General features: G+C 53.7%; 1 pseudogene; it reads left to right on the top strand.

The window, feature by feature from the left end:
- The first annotated feature begins 119 nt into the window (after positions 1-119).
- On the top strand, positions 120-7,745 carry LOC133339929 (protocadherin-10-like; annotated as a pseudogene).
- The last annotated feature ends 5,957 nt before the right edge of the window (positions 7,746-13,702 follow it).

The raw sequence follows: 13,702 nt of genomic DNA on the forward strand, positions 1-13,702 counted from the left end.
CAAGCGTTGCCTTATTCCTGCTCGACCCTCTCCCCCCTTCGTCTCCCCGCAATTCCGACTCCTCGGCCGGCGCCGTCCACGCACGCAGCTCGTGCCCCGGCTCGCCCCGACCCGGACAAATGGATCCTCTCGGCGCCGCCCTCGTCTGCCTGTGCTGCGCCGTCACCGTCGCCGCCTCCGCCCGCCGCTCCCCGCCGGCGCCCCCGCGCTACTCGGTCCGCGAAGAGGAGCCGCCGGGGACGCTGGTGGGGAAACTGGCCCGCGACCTGGGCCTCACCGCCGAGCAATTCCGAGCGCGCCGATTCCGAGCGCTGCGGGGCACCAACGGCTCCGACTACCTCGCCGTGAGCGCCGACAGCGGCGAGGTGTGGGTGCGCCGGCGCCTCGACCGCGAGGCCGCGTGCCGCCGGGCGAGCGCTGCTGGCTCGGGCTGCTCCCTGCTGCTCGGCGCCGTCCTGGAGCGGCCCGCCGAGCTGGTGCGCGTCGTCGTCGACGTGCTGGACGTCAACGACCACGCGCCGCGCTTCCCGGCCGAGAGCGCCCTCCTCGAGGTCGCCGAGAGCGCCGCGGTCGGCACGCGCTTCGCGCTGGACGGCGCCCGCGACCCCGACACCGGCGCCAACGCGCTGCGGGGCTACGCCATGGAGCCCGACGACGGCGCCTTCGCCCTGGAGACGCGCGACGGCGGCGGCGGCGCTTTGTCGCCCGTGCTGGTGGTGCGCCGCGCCCTGGACCGCGAGCGCCGGGCCGCGCACGAGTACGTGCTCACCGCGCTGGACGGGGGCCGCCCGCCGCTCAGCGGCACGGTCCTGCTCACCGTGCGCCTCCTCGACACCAACGACAACGCGCCCGCCTTCGAGCGGCCCGTGTACCGGGCGCTGGTGCCCGAGGACGCGCCGGCGGGCACGCTGGTCGCGCGGCTCCACGCGTGGGACCCGGACGATGGCGCCAACGGGGAGGTGGAGTACGCGGCGATGCTGGGGGCGCACGAGACGGCGCGCACCCTCTTCGCGGTTGACTCGCGCTCGGGCCTAGTCACCCTCGTGGGGGCCCTGGACCACGAGGAGGCCGACTCCCACGAGATGCACGTGCGGGCGCGCGACCGGGGCCCGACTCCGTCCCCGCTTACGCCACGGTGCTGGTGCGCGTCCTGGACGTGAACGACAACGCGCCCGTCGTGCGGCTGCTCGGCCCGACCGGCGACGCCGCGGCGGACTCCGCGGCCGCCGTCGTCGGCGTGTCCCGGGGGGCATCGCCCGGCCACGTCGTGGCCTTCGTCCGCATCCGGGACCGAGACTCGGGCGCCAACGGGCGCGTGACCTGCACGCTCGAGGGCGCGTCGGCCGCGGGGCCCGGCGCGGCGCCGCCGTTCACGCTCCGCGCCTGGGACGGGGGCGGGTGTACGCGCTGGCAACGGCGACGCGGCTGGACCGCGGGGCGACCGCCGCCGCCGAGTACAACCTGACGGTGGTGGCGCGGGACGACGGAGCGCCGCCGCTCGTGTCGGTCAAGACGTTCACGGTGCGCGTCACGGACACGCGCCCCGAGGGCCGGCTCCCGGATGACGACGGCGGGGACGACGACGGGGACGGGGACGATGCCTTCGCGACGCCGTTCGTCACGGACGCGCGCCCCGAGGGCCGGCTCCCGGACGACAGCGACGGGGACGACGGCGACGACGGCGACGGCGCCTTCGCGACGCCGTTCGTCGCGGTCGTGGCGCTGGCCGTGGCGTCGTGCGTCCTGAACGTGGCCGCGGTGGCGGTGGTGCTGCGCTGCAAGCGGGAGAACAAGGAGTTACGCACCTACCACTGCGGCGCGGCCAGGACGCCGGCGCGTGACGAGCCGGGGGCGGCCGCCCGCTCCGGCGGCGAGGCGGCATCCGCCACCGCGCCCAACGCCTACGAGGACAAGTCCTTCCTGCCCTCGGAGGCGGCGGGCGCGGCAACGCCGGCGCTTGGCAAGCCCCCGCGTCGCCACCCTCTGCGCCGTGTGCCTGGCCGGCACGACCTCACACAGGTAGGTGATGCGCCGACGCAAGACGGCCCCCTTTTGAAAATGACCGCACGGGCCCGGGGAGGCCCGCCAAGCACTCCCCGCTGAACTTTCACTGCCGCGGCAATAACTTAAGAAATCTTGAGAATCAATCATCCGTCACGAATCGTCATCCGCCCCCCTACGCACAATGCAGCGTGCGCGGGGAGGGGGGAATGACGTGTTTTTTTCCACGGCATATCTCCGTAGACTGTCCGCGAAATTAAATTGCAATCAAGTATAAAATATAGGCGCATTGTGTACGGTCGATTGAGTTTGCCGAAATTTTCATCTGCATGCATTTTACTCCGGTTATCAATTATAATATAAAGCAACTGATTTAAAGCTTTCGTGACTGCAGGGGATTCATCTTCTTGGTTCTTTCGCTAAAGTCACGTAGAAGGGAAGTAATAAAAATATTATTATGTTTTATTTTTATTATTTTATTACTTCCCTTCTACATGACTTTACCGAAAGAACCAGAAGACAAAGCAACTGAATCGGAAGAGGTTCATGGTTCGACCTCTACGCAAACCAACGTCCCTCAATCAGCAGCACGAAGGGGGGGTGGGGTGGGTTCCCACGCGTACCTGCGATCTGCTGGTGGCAGATGCTTAGAGACTCAGAGAAGCGGATATAATGAGGAGGCACATTCGAAGGTACGAATCGTGGTGCCACGCGTATTAAACGCTCGCTGAGATCCGAGCACTCCTTTTGGCGAGCTTAATATACGTGTAATAATGGTCATTGAGGCGACTCCTGGAATCTGGTCTTTATTTCACTTTTCATGAACAGCTTTCCTTCACGCTGCTGACAGGCAGCGTGAGAGGGACAGACAGACAGAGAGAGACGCACTGCCACGTGGCAACCCGGAGCCCCGCTCCCGCGTGGCCCCCTTCCTCCGTTCGTTCCCGTTCTGACCACGTGTCGCTCGTCTCCACCCCTATTTAATACCCGGGTCACGTGGTACGTTTCCACCAAACCTGGTTAGCCTCCATGGATTCTTCCAGACTCCATCGTAGGCTCCCGGGACCACGCCCCTGACTCGTCTCCCCATTGGCCGTGGCTAAAGCCAGCAGAACCAATCATCTACAAACAGCTGTCAGCTTGCCATGACGTCAGGGCCACGCCCCTAGGCTTCCCCCCATTGGCTGTGGACCAGGACCGGTAGAGCCAATCATCGTGACGAGTTGTGATAGGTCAGTGAGCCGGATATATCCTCACGTTACACATGTTTAAAGAACACGAAACCCGTGGTACCAGCGAGGACCCTTCTTCAAACGTGCGAGCGTGCGTGCGTGCGTGCAAGCGAGCGTGCGTGCGCTCTCTGCACAAGGGGTCTGCGTGCCCATTCATGGACAGACGTCGGCACAATGACCCTGCTGCGTACGGATTGCTCCTGTTACTAAACAAAACGGTGAATGTTGCAATCTTCCGTGGTGAGAATGGAAGTGAAGAAAATGTCTCGCGCTGGCGATATACAAAACTACAGATTTAACGTGCACATACGCGGCGCTTGCCCGCACGCGATCGTGAGTTCGAAGTGCGTGAATGACGGTGGCGTGCCCCCGTTGATCTTTTGCAGGGCAACGACAATTTCAATCGACAGCAGCAGCAGCAGACGTCTGGAAGGTGAGCGTTTACCGCGTCACACACGCGAACCCTTCATTTGTTCAGCAATCCGGCCTCAAAATCATCAAACTCTTAGGTTTTTTTTTTTCCGGTAAAGTCACCACGTAGGTAAAAAAAAAAATTAAAAGTTAATAAAAGTAATAATGGAAATAAAATAAAATAATAAATCACGACGTTTCGGAGGCAACACAAGTCTCCGTCACAGATAAAAATTACTGCATCAAATCAAGTTCCGTTTTGCGCCGGTAATTTGCAGACTGAGCGGATGTCGTGACTTTGCGGTGCATTTAGACAACAACAACAACATCTAGACAACAACATCTAGACAACAACATTTAGACAACAACAACAACAACACCCATGGAGAGGGAGCAGTGGGAAGGCGGTGTTGTGCGTTGGCAGAATGCCGTGCTCTGAGGCAGAGGTCACAACCGAGTACCCGATACCCGTACCCTACCCGATACCCGTACCCTACCCGATACCCGGCTACCCGTGACCGGCCGGGTATGGGTAGAACGTGAGTCACTGGTGAGTCACCGCTTGTCACTCATTTCCCAACGTCTTGTCTCTTCTCACAATTCAAGTTCCTAGAATCAACCCCACCCCGCGGCCTACAACATGGTTTCATCCCAGAGGTCGCAATCAGGTACCCGATACCCGTACCCAGCCAGGTACGGGTAGGGTACAGGTACGGCCGGGTACGGGTACCCGTTTGCGACCCTGGTGCGGCCGGGTACGGGTAAGGACATCAAAACCCGTTTGCGACCTCTGCTCTGAGGTGGCCATATTTCCTGGCAAATGCTAAAACAGTCGGGATGCGGCGAGTGTTCAATTAAATGCCGGTTGTGGGAAATCCAAAATGTAAAAAAGAATTCCAATGCCGACCAGTCCTGTATAATTAACGCTCGGTCACTATCGCCTTCAGTGAGAAACTTTGAAAGCTCAGCATGTCGGCCTTGGCTAAATGTCATCCGGAGCCATGTTGGCACAATGTGTGTGTCTATTCACATCAGAAGAATGTACGGCGTTTATTTTTCAGAAAATAAATAAAACTCGGCAGGCACACGCACAGCCCGTAGCGTCCTGAAAATATCCTTTAGCTGATAAACAACTCGCTCCTAATACGGCACGCGACGGCGTTTTGAAAGGATTTGGGGAGTCTCGCTCCAGAAATCTCTGCACGCGCTTGGGCACTCAAGCTCTTTGTAAGCTTGCAGCGGCACCCGTCAGAGCCAGTCCACAATCCCCCTTGTGCAGGAGAGCTGGCGCTCTTTCACACTCTTTGGTTACGTAGTTAAAAAATTAAATAAAAATTCCGCCCCCCCGTTTTAACTCACTGGCCATCTTCTGCATCATAAGAAATGATGTTACCAGCTTGTCCCCCCCCCACCCACCCTGGCTCCTCCCCCCCACCAGCTTGTCCCCCCCCCCACCCACGACCCACCCTGGCCCCTCCCCCCCACCAGCTTGTCCCCCCACCCACGGCCCCCCCTGGCCCCCCTCAGGCTGGTATATAATCTCGTGTCCTCTTAGAGTTGTCTTCACTTGATGTAGTAATTCTGCTGTGACAGTTCCACCTGAAGACGGAAGCTCGTGTTGCCTCCGAAACGATTCAATTTAGTTGTTTTTAATCCTTTATATTAAGTTGACTTGCTTGCTTGCTTGCGCGCTTACGACCGTGCAAATCTTTCGGTCGTTTTTTAACCCACTTCCCGTGATCCAATCGAGCTGACATTTGCACACAGACTCGTTGTGCGTGACGCTTGATTTTCGTGAAAAAATTTTTTCCAAAATTTATACTTTTTAGGAAAAAAAAATCATATTTAATTTAAAATAGCAATGTGATAAAAATGAAACTCTTACTCAAGAAAAACAGAAATGAATAATAAAATATAACCGATGCCACGCATATAAAGGATTTATAGTGAAAAACTTTGTTTTTACGGGTACATTTTTTTTCCCATTTATTTTATTCTTTAACTACGTGACTTTACCGAAAAAACCAAAGTGTATGATTAACTAACACATTTAACGGGCACTTACGCAGCGCCTTGCCCGTCCGCACGCGATCGTGAATGCGCAGTGCGTGAATGGCGGTGGCGTGCCCCCGTTGATCTTTTGCAGAGGCCTTGCTGTTTCTTGGAGCCCAACAATCGACTGCAGCAGCAGTCCAGAAGGTGAGCAGCGTTTAGCGCGCCGCACACACGAACCCTTCACTTCTTCAGCGTCCGGCCTCGAAATCAAGTTCCATTTTGCGCCGGTAATTTGCGGACGGACAATAACAACACCATGGGAGAGGAGCGGTGGGAAGGCGCTATTGTGAGTTGGCAGAATCCCGTGCTACGAGGTGGCAACATTTCCTGGCAAATGTGTTCAATTAAATGCCGGTTGTGAGAAATCCAACATGAAAAAAAATCGAATTCATATTCTTAGGTTTTTTCGGTAAAGTCACGTAGGTAAAAAAAATTAAAATTAATAAAAGCAAAATAAAATTAAAATCACGACGTTTGGAGGCAACACAAGCTTCCGTCTTCAGGTGGAACCGTCACAGCCACGACAGCTGTATCAATTTTATTTTTACCTACGTGACTTTACCGAAAAAAACCTAAGAATATGAATCCTTGCAGTCACGAAAGCTTCAAATCTAAAAATTCCAAAGCCTACCAATCTGATAAATGAACGCTTCGTTGACCATCGCCTTCAGTGAGAACGTTTAAAAGCTCACCATTTGGGCCTTGCCTCATTGTTATCCGGAGCCACGTTACGTGCCGCGCTATTTATTTCCGAGTGGCTTTTTCACGTGTACGTGTGTATGTTATCTAATCTGGATTATCCGGCTGAAAATGGATGTAGAATTGAGCCAAGCAAGCGAAAACAAGAGAGAAAACAACAACAAAAAATTAACCCGTAAAAAAAAGTTTTTTCACTATAAATCCTTTATATGCGTGGCATCGGTTTTATTTTATTATTCATTTCTGTTTTTCGTGAGTAAGAGTTTCATTTTCATCACATTGGTATTTTAAATTAAATATAAGGGAAGTCGTATATAAGGATTATAAGGTTTTCAGTTTTTGTATGATTGTTTATATTGTACATTTTTGTTGTTTTCTTGAATCATTTTCTGTGTTTAGGAAAAATATACGATTGTGTTAGTGAAACATTTTTTTTTCCTACAAAGTGGAAAATTTTGGAAAGAAATTTTCACGAAAATAAATCGTCACGCAACAACGAGTCTGTGTGCACAATGTCAGCTCGATTGGATCACGGGAAGTGGGTTAAAAAACGACCAAAAGATTTGCACGGTCGTAAGCGTGCAAGCAAGCAAGCAAGTGAACTTAATATAAAGGATTTAAAAATGACACGTTAAATAGACCAAAATCACAGGACCTGTGTCATGGGTGCTGTGTATTTCAGTTGCACGTGTAGTGGGTTCAAATGGGACGCGCACGTAATCGGAGGCACGCTTATTGATTCAACTTTGTCAGTCACAGGCCGCGTATGTAACACTTGAAGGGCCAACGGCCCCTTCACCCGGACTTGTCAGGGATATCCCCCCCAGCGCTATCATCCACAACTCATCTGGCCCCAGTTCCTCCACTAGGGTGCTAGGGGAGGCTCTCTGATCCGGCCCTGGTTCAGCACGGATCACGGCACTCGACCATCGGATTGGCCACGGCTCACGGCGATGACGACGGGATAGCGCCGCGGCGGTGAAGACGTCGCCATCTCTTGCAGGTGACGGTGACGGCCGGTCCGAGGCTCTGGACCGCTCGAGCCCGTGCCGGACGCCCAACTTGGACGGAGTCGAGGGTAGGCCCGGCGGCGACGGCGGCGGCGCTTGCCGCGAGGGGGTCGACGTGGCCGTGGCGACGGGCGACGGACAACGCCCCCGCGGGCGGCCCCCGCCGCGCCCCCCCCACGCTCTCCACGATTCGGCGAGGAAGACTCGGAGCACGGGGCGCCCACCCCGAGCGCCGGCCGGCGCCACCAGCAGTAAATATCAACGGAGGGTGTCCGTGTCACATGGGCCTGGGGCAGCTAACGGTGCCGAAGGAAGCCGCTTCCTCGTTCTGTTTTGATGGCGTTCCATTTCATGCCGCATCCACACGCACACACACGCCACACACACGCACACACACACACACCACACGCACACACACACACGCACACACACACACACACACGCACACACACACGCACACACACACGACACGCACACACACACGCACACACACACGCACACACACACACACACACGCACACACGCACAGCACACACGCACACACACACACGCCACACACACACACCACACGCACACACACACACACACACGCACACACACACGCACACACACACGCACACACACACGCACACACACACACGCACACACACACCACGCCACACCACACCACACGCACACACACACACGCACACACACACACACGCACACACAACGCACACACACGCACACGCACACACGCACACGCACCACACACGCGCACACGCACACACGCACGCCACACACACGCACACACACACCACACACACATACACACGCACACACACGCGCACACACACGCACACACACACGCACACACACGCACCACACACACGCACACACACACGCACACACACGCACACACACACGCACACACACACCACACACACACACGCACACACCACACACACGCACAGACACACGCACACACGCACACACCGCACACACGCACACACACGCACACCACACACGCACGCACACACACGCACACACCACACACACACGCACACACACACGCACGCACGCACACACACGCACACACGCACCGCACACACACAGACACACACACACACACACCCCACACACGCACACACACGCACACACACGCACACACACAGACACACGCACCACACGGCACACACACACACAGCACAGACACACGCACACACACACGCACACACACAGACACACGCACAGACACACGCACACACACGCACACACACACGCACACACACGCACACACACACACGCACAGACACACACACACACGCACACACACACGCACGCACACACACGCATACACACACACAAAGAGGTCGCCAGTTCGATCTCCTGGCACAGCAGAGAGGAATCAATGTGTGTGTGGGGGGGGAGGCGGTGTAAGTTTCTTCAATGACCCTGGCCTCTGCTGTCCACCCAGCCAGCATGCATTGTGGCTGCATCACCACCAGTCAGTCGATTGGCAGGTTCACATGTTAGCTAGCAGGGGGTAAGAATTGGGGTTAACCCCCGCCCCCCCACCTCTTCTAAGATACGCGGCCGGCGTAGAAAGGGCAGGTTAAGGGGCTATCCGGAGCTCCCTACGTTGGGGGCGCCTGTTGCCAGCGCTTTGGCACGACTGAAGAAATTGCAGGGCTGTACCTTTACCTTCATCCTTGTTGACGCCACCATCGACGTTTTACGAGTTGCGTATTTACGGTTTGTGTCTAGAGCGCCAGTGGTTCTTAACATTTTTGGAGGTACCGAACCCCACCAGTTTCACGTGCGCATTCACCGAACCCTTATTAATTGGAAAAATAAAATATGATTTTTTCAAATTCCAAACATAGGTACATGTTTTACTGGTGCACAATCATACGAGTCGGGTGTGTGTCTTAACCTCCGCCGAACCCCTGACACTGACTCACCGAACCCTTGGGGTTCGATGGAACCCAGGTTAAGAACCACTGGCTCTAAACCAAAGAAGAAGCTAATTCAAATGGCGCTCGGCATCGCCATGAACATTTGTTTAATGGTGAGGAGCCTATGTATTTTCACTATTTTGTTGTTGTTTGTTTTGGTCGATGACAATCTCATTTCTAAGTGAAGGTTATTGACAGAACAAGCAAACGCGTGAGCGCTTGGCTGAAGCGTACTAATGAGCAGATTGTATAAACATATTTGCATTCCTATCACACGTTTTTTATTTTTCCCCGCAGCAATTACTCTAAATGCAAAGGCATGTTTTAATAAGATATTGTTACGTAACAATTCCAGGTTAATGTTGTTTGGTGAACCAAAGCAGGAATTGGCACTTCTTCAATGACTGCATCTATAACTCTGAACCGTGATGTAGGGAAAACTCAAAGGTGGCAGCGGCAATATTCACTTGCAGCAGGGCAGCTACAAGCCGCTCTCTTGTTCGTTGTTGAATCGGTTAAAAGTGGTCACCGAATTTGGGCTTTTCTTTCTTTTTTCCAAAGCAACACATTCTAGTTATGCTTGTTTTGTTAAAAAAACTATAATTCATGAAAACAAGCAGTTAACTCCAATGTATGGTTGTTGTTGTTGTTTTAGATGTAAATAATGTTTTATTATATATATGCAAATGTTGGCTATAGATTGCATTCATTTGTTAACCAACAAATTAAATATTCAATCCATCAATTCATTGTCTTTATTTTCATGCAGGTGATGGTTTGTTCAGACTACAAGTCTCTTTATCGAGGGAGATTTGTGTTGCAAAACTATTCAGCCAGTCGAGGGGCAGCTGCAAAGTTGTAGACAAGTCATCTGAATGGCAGTCCACAATTTGAATGTCAGCCACATCTTTCTTGCCGGCTCTGTCAATTGGCATTAATTTCTACAAAATCATTTGAGTTGTGCATCAGCTGTCTGAAGCATGTTTGGCAAGTTGCGAATTTATTGTTGAGAGTGCAACACAATAGAATGAAGAGCCAATGTGACGATTATCTGAACCGGTTCTGGGCATCCCCTAGGTGGACTCAGCCTCAAATGAGTACCTGGTGCGGTGTGTAGTAAACATCGCCACTGGGGAGACAAAGGCGGTCGGGCGTGGTGCTGGCCACCCACCCCCTCGTGTGCCGTGCCGGCCTTCATAGGTGCTCGCTAACAGTACTTGCCCCTACAGTCTGTTACAGGCTACACGGTGTATCTTTGTCTGTATCTGTGTGTCAATTGTTTCTGTGTCCATGTGTGTGTGGAGCGGTATTTTAGTGGTGAGCGCTGTAATATTTCCCCACCACGGCTCACATCAGTGGCGAGTGATATCAGCATTGGTCCTGGACCTCGTCTAGGTTGACTCAGCCTTTAAACGAGTCCCCAGTGCGGTGTATAATACCGCCACTGCTGGGGGGACAACAGCAGCTGAGCCACGCCAGTCTGCAGAGGTGCGATTGCTCGTGGTTCTGCGTGTGTCGTTGTCTGTCGTGGTTAGCGGCCTGCGCTACAAACCCGGCAAACTCGAGTCTGCTTCCTGCTCACGGCCAACACCGGTGACGATTGTTTGAACCGGTTCTGAGTCTCCCCTAGGTCGACTCAACCTTAAACGAGTACCTGGTGTGGTGTGTAACTGTAGTGGTGGTATTGACGTGCGCCGACAGTGATGGATCACGGGGCGCGGGGTGGGCACGCGATGTGGGCGTGGTATGGACGCGCGCGCCGGTGGTGAGGCGCGCTCACACAAGCTGGGAAAAGAGGATCGTAGCGAGTGCGCAGTGGATTGGTCAGATAAGATGGGTGCTCTCAGCGACGTCCGCAGGAGGGGTATAAAGGGGGACGCGCGAGAGCACTCGTGGTCAGTGTTAACCAGTTGAAGACCGAAGACGGGGTGGAGTAGGTAGTGGCCCGAGACCCCTAGTCCCGCCGTCCTTGTGAGGACCGGGGCCCTGTGTGGCTCGGAGCCGAGACTGGGGGACCCGTAGTCCGACGCCCGTGTGGGTCGGGACGGTGGTACCCAGAGCCGAGACGGGCACCGCCGGCTGGGTGTGTCCCGGAAGGCTACGGGGCGTAAGAGCCCGTGTCAGTGTAGCTGAGTGGGTGTAGTCACCCGTGTAGCTGAGTGGGTGTTAGTCACCCGTGTAGCTGAGTGGTGTTGGTCACACGTGTAGCTGAGTGGGTGTTAGTCACCCGTGTAGCTGAGTGGGTGGTTGGTCACCCGTGTAGCTGAGTGGGTGTTGGTCACCCGTGTAGCTGAGTGGGTGTTAGGTCACCCGTGTAGCTGAGTGGGTGTGAGTCACCCGAGTAGCTAATTGGGTGTTGGTCACCCGTGTAACGAAGTAGGGTGTTAGTCATCCGTGTAACTACAAGTTGGTGAAAATAAAGAGTGTGCTACCCGTGAAGTCGTCTCCTGCCGAGTTTCCTACTTTACACGTAGAATGGAAATAATAAAATAATCCAATAAAACATGATAAAATAATTATTGTATCATGCAGCTCTCAGCTGCCGCCTCTCGCGTTCTCACGAGCGCCCTGCCGCCCAGAGGCGGGAGGTCCTTCACGCGCAGCGAGCAACTCGCGCCGCACTTTTCAATCACAAAGATTCGGTTTTCTTAAACTGCAAATCATAATCAAAAATCGAGGCGACAAGACGTCAAGCTGGTTCACCAATGTGAACTGTCACCAACAAAACGCTGGGCGTTAAATTTAAATTTTGATTTAAAAAAAATATTCCCCGTGAAGGATGCGGGAATCGATCCGGCGACCAAAACATCGGAGAGATCAGGATACTTAGTGGCGTGAGCACGCTACCAGGTACGCTGATGTCTCTGTAGCATCGGAGAGTTCCTAGTGTAGCTACTAGCGTGCAAGCTGTGTGTGTTAGCGAGCTCTGTGTTGTTAGTACGACATTTCACACAGCAAAATCGAGGTCAATCTGATTCACCAATGTGAAAATGTCACGAACAATAACGCTGGGGCGTGACGTTTAAAATTTGATTTAAAAAAAATATTCCCCGTGGAGGATGCGGAGATCGATCCGACGACCTAAACAACGCAGCGAGCAATGCAAGTTGTTGGTCGCTCTCGCTACCAGCTACAGCGAACTCTCCCTCACAGCGAGCGGGTCCCAGTGTAGCTACTCGCGTGCCAGTTGTGTGTGTTAGCGAGCTCTGTGTTGTTAGCAAGACATTCACACCGTATATCCTTGTACTGGACGTGCATTTGAGATGTGTAGCACAATGTCCCATCCCTATCAGGAGCCTTTTTATTAATCGGGGTGCCCCCTTTGAATCATCAATAGAACCCGTACCTCCCTCTTAATCTTCACACAAACAATGAACATTATAGATGTTTTACACATCCTCTCATCGTCAAGCGGGGTCTGTGGTGTAATGGTTAACGCGGGTTCGATTCCTGAGTTCGATTCCTGCCAGGCTGCCAGGCTCGATGTATAATTTTGTTTATAAATATTTGTTATAAGTAGAGGACGTGGGGAGCGTCTTCTCGAGTCCCTTATCAGCGTCACCCTCTCAGCAGGGCGCCTCCTTTGAACCATCGCTGCTGTTGTGCTCATTCTGGGAGGTCGATATGGTGCTGCTGACATCCGACAGCGCCACCTCCTGCACTCACAGACAAGGACATCCACAGACACACAACCAGAGACAACAACAACAAGCGCCACTAAGTGGCGGTGGACGTCACCACGGCGCTTGTACCAGGCTATGTGCGCCTTGAGGCCACGTGAAGTGAAACCACAAAGGACACACGTCCATAAACACACACGGCCACACATTTGCACACTGCACGTTTGATGTTACACCAAAAAAATTGTATTCTGACATTGTACTGAAAAACTGTATAATGCTAATTTAATGTTTTATAAAAAAAAAAGTGTCACCCATTGGAGAGTGAACCTGTACTATGGACATTTCTTTGAAGAGGTATTCAGTACAAATTGACTGTTGTTTGTTGCTGTATATTTTGGACCCGAGTGGGATAAATACCCCCCTTGGCTAAACAATATTTTCACGCCTTAAGAGCAGAAGACCGCACGGTCAGGATGGAGGGCGACGCCGTGGGTTCCTCAGCATCCGTACAACGTCTCTCAGGGTCGCACCGCCCCGGAGTCAGGAAGCCCCAAACTCGGGAACAGTGGCACTGCTCATTAAAAAAAAATCTTAAATTTATAATAAAGTAAAAAAGATTGTACATACACAATCACAGGGGCAGCAGGGGCTGCCGTTCGAGGCCCTGGATTTTGAGTGGTCCACAGAACATCTCCCGCTTCATACCAGTTGACAATTCTGTCGCACGAGGATTT

The sequence above is a fragment of the Lethenteron reissneri genome, unplaced genomic scaffold (genome assembly GCF_015708825.2).
Source record: "Lethenteron reissneri isolate LAM-NWPU_2019-01 unplaced genomic scaffold, ASM1570882v1 scaffold_571, whole genome shotgun sequence".
NCBI classification, from domain to species: domain Eukaryota; kingdom Metazoa; phylum Chordata; class Hyperoartia; order Petromyzontiformes; family Petromyzontidae; genus Lethenteron; species Lethenteron reissneri.